The sequence below is a fragment of the Pundamilia nyererei genome, unplaced genomic scaffold (assembly GCF_000239375.1).
Source record: "Pundamilia nyererei isolate P.nyererei 1_Seehausen unplaced genomic scaffold, PunNye1.0 scaffold00265, whole genome shotgun sequence".
NCBI classification, from domain to species: domain Eukaryota; kingdom Metazoa; phylum Chordata; class Actinopteri; order Cichliformes; family Cichlidae; genus Pundamilia; species Pundamilia nyererei.
Window position 1 is genome coordinate 760,686 of NW_005187666.1, and position 4,307 is coordinate 764,992.

Consider the following 4,307-nt stretch of genomic DNA (forward strand, 5'->3'; position numbering starts at 1 on the left):
GTGAGTGAGAGAGAGAGAGAGAGAGAGAGAGAGAGTGCGAGCGCATGTGGGCATAAGGATTTATTTGGAATATTCTGTTTCTACAGACGATGGCTGCCAATGCAGACTCCAATGTCATACTGCTGACCAGCACTATAATTCACAGCTGCATGCCTCAGAGAGTGAGGGAGAGACAGAGAGGGAGAGGAAGACAGAGAAAGAATACAAGTTTGCTTCTACTGCTACCTTGGGAGTGAGAACTTTTTGGGAAGGTGAGGACATTTTGGCCAGTCCTCACATCCCTTTAAAAGGGCTGTTTGAAAAAAACAAAAGAACAAAAAAAACAACAACCTAAAAATGTTTCTATTGACATTTTAAACACAGTGTTCCAGCTATTTTTAGTGTTGTGGTTGTCATTTACTTTAGGCAGACATACAGTAGACATCGTTGTTTTACCCGGATACAAATGCTACATAAATAAAATTGGGCTTTGGCCTCCTTCCAAGGGAAAATCACCTGAATTGTATCATTATATCAGATTTTTGTTAGAGGAGGGTTTCATTTGTCAATCATAATATACATTTTTGGATAACACATGCACAGAACGAACAGAACAGAGCTTCTGTTAAGTAAGGGAACACAGACATACAGCATTAACAAGGGCAGACAAATCATGCTTTGTGCATAGTTACCTAAAAAAAACACACACAAACACACACACACACTCAACCCCTCGTCAAAAAAGTCTGTTTCGAATATATAGTCCAGTACTATATATGAAAAATGTGTGTAGCTACCATGATATTAACCTCTGCTTCATGGAACCACGCATGATGAGTAAATATGAATGAGAACTCGAGGGGCACTGCATGTACACTGGCCAGTAACTTGTCAAAGCAGACCATGCCTTCTCTGTCTTTTTGGTTTAGAGAGGGACAATAATTTGTCAAATTACCATCACGATAATTTGAGCGAGTATGACAGTTGACAAGTAGCCTTGTCATAAGTGTCCTTGAAAAGTGCATCAGAGTTTGTTGCATAACTGCTGACCAGGTAAGCGACCACGTCCACTGTCAAAAGCACCAACAGTGGGCACATGAGGATCAGAACTGGACCACAGAGAATTTAAAGGTGGCCTGGTCTAATGAATCATGTTTCCTTTTACATTACATAAAAGATGTAAAAGGGGCGTGTGCATTACTCACCTGAGGAACACATGGCACCAGGATCCACTATCGGAAGGATTCAAGGTAGCAGAGGCTAGGGCTGCTCGATTATGGCAAAAATGATAATCACGATTATTTTCACTGAAATTGAGATCTCGATTATTTGACGATATTTATTTAACCCTTTAAGACCTACCATAGAACCAAGTCTGCCAGAGCTTATATTATTTTGTTTACATGCTGGGAGCATTTCAAGTTGCTATACATCAATACAACTGTTATAGCCCATATTTTAATAATATGTATGCATTAAGTCCATAGTAACTACATTAATTGCAAAAAAGTGCAATAAACTACAAAAAAATTGAAAATTGTTTTTGGTTTTTTTACATATATTTCTACTTGGGCAAATTTAAGAGGCTTATCCCTCAAAACTTTAAATACAAAAAAGTTACAAAAAATAGTTTCCCACCACAGGAAATTTATTTTGAGTGTCTTCATAGTTTTATTTTGGAGATACAGCAATTTTTATATACTGCAGGAAAAACAAAAAACAATCCTATGATGCAAATTTGCAAAGAAAACAGCAGGTGCATCAAAACAAACTATTTCCAGCAGTGCAATTCGAGTTGTAAGCATCCCAGCAACTATTCAGAAAAGTATAGAGTCAAACATGACTTATAAAAACACCAGTATAGGCTTTTAAGGCCTACAAGTAAAAAACTACATTTTCCGCGAAAATGACGTCACTTCCGGTTTTGGACAGGAAATGGCGGACATGCGATAGTTCCGCTGCCGTCTGTTTCAATGTGGGAAGTGTTACGAACAGCTGATCGGATCGGCAAAGCGAGTTTCTAGTTTTTAAGATGTAAGTACAACTCCTCCAGTTTCATATGCAAAACAAATTATTGCGCTAGCTTACGCAGTTCCGGTTCTACAGGGATTTAAAGGGTTAACAATAACAATGTATTGAATAATGACTTTAATAAAATAATATAAAATAGTGTGAAAATAATGATAACAGTGCAAATGTTTGCAATATAAAAAATAAATGAAAAATGTAAACATCTATGTTTAGTGAACTTTGCAGTGTTGCTCTGTGGTGCAGCTACCACACTGTAGCAAAGTTTACACACTGTGTCTACTTGAGCCACGTCTGACTCCGCGAACCCACAATGTTTCCACAACCACTGACCTTTTTTTTACCTCTTTTTTCAACCAGCGGCAGTCACTCTCCTCTCCAAATAACTTCTGCTTAGCTTTCCGATCTTCCCTTGGGTCCTCTTAATTCTTGTGATGCGTGTTCGAAATGCAGAGAGGTGCGCTCGATTTGCCACACGGAGCAGCGCGAGAGTAAAGCATGAGGGAGGGGCTAATAATCGGCTCAGTCATTTTTAATGATCGTTTAAAGCCCAGATCGTAATCGTGATTAAAATTCGATTAATTGAGCAGCCCTAGCAGAGGCAGTGTGATGCTTTGGACAATGTTCTGTTGGGAAACCTTGTGTCCTGCTATACATGTGGATGCTACTTTGACACTAAACATTGTTCCAGACAACGGACACATTTTCATGGAAACTATTACCTGATCGATGTGGCCCGAGCCCTGCTACAAACACAAAGGTTCAGGAATGGTTTGAGGACCACAACAACAAGTCTGAGGTCTTAAGATCTTAATCCAGTCGAGTATCTGTGGGATGTACAAAGAAGTCCAATCCATAGAGTACCCAAATCACATCTTACAAGACTCAAACTATCTGTTGCTAACATCTTGTTGCAGATACCGCAGCACACCTTCAGGGGTCAAGGCTGTTTTTACAGTAAAAAGAGGACCAAAAAGATATTATTCAGGTGGTCAGAATCGTATGTCTGATCAGTGTAAATTTAATCAGAAAACTGTCAAATCAAGAGAGTTGATCACCGTATTCCTATATACTCCAACCAAGCTTGTTTTTAGAGAGGAGGCACCCCTTGCTGTCAAAAGAAAGAGGGTGGGTTTAATGCACTTTCTAGAGTCTATAGTGCCAGGTAAGGTCAGGGAGGGGGCATAACTAATGCATAATGTCAACTAATGTCCCCATGAAAACTGTGTTCGTGTTAAGTGAGAGAGCAGCCTTAAAAGCTTGACACAACCCTCAGCTACAATGGCTGCTTCGTATGCCAGTGTGGATGTTTTGCACCATTACACTCATCCACCACTTCGTTCATACATCACGCGTTGCGTCCACTCCAAAGCCCAGCCTGAGGCACTCCCCTCCTTGTCACTCCTTAAGCCCTTTCTTTTCCTTTAAAGGCAGCCCATGAGAAACTACAGATAGACAGAGAACACTCTGTAGAGAACACTCCGAACACCCTTCTGAGATGAGCAAGGTCAGCTAACAGCATGTTTCAATCACTGGCGTTGTCTGTCTCTCTCTCTCCCCCACACTGTCTGTCTCTCTGTCACTCAATCTCAACATGTCAGCCTCTCTCTCCCCCCGCAGTCTTCCCCATTTCTGACCTGTCTGTCTTTCTCAGAAGCTGCACTATCCAGCCACCTATCATCCTCCCTTTGTTCCTCCCTCTTTCACTTGTTGCCCCCTGGTCCATCTCTGTCAAAGAGTGCGGCAGCTCAAGGTCTCCTCTTTCTTTCTCTTCAGGAGGATCGTTGCCTAACAGAGAGGTTGGCCTTCAAATGTGACAGGAGAGCCAAGAAGCACACATGCACACTTTTTTTTTTCTTCCTGACGCATCCCGTGCACACATCCACTCTCAGGCTGGTCTTATGAAGCTGCTTAGGCAGATTCTAGGGAGGAATTCAATTTGCCGGGAAGATGAGCGCTGCGATAAAGAAGAGAGAGAGGAGAGGAGGATGAAAGGACAGGAGGAGGAGAAGACCAGGGTTGTGGCTTCGGGGCTGATGGTCCACCATGATCCTGCTCTCTCTACTCTCCTCTTCACCTCTGAATTTTTATAGCACGGAGCAAATGTGCGGTGGAAATTAGCCCTTAAATGGCTTGTCCTTTAGAAACGGGCAAGAAAAAAAAACGATTATTATTACACAGTGTTAAATAACCCTGAATTTTACTGCAACAGCTGTGGTTAGATGTGAAATCCTCTCTACGTGGGGTCAAGATTCTGAAAAACAGTAAGAGAACGGCTAAAAATGTTGGTTTCTTCGTGT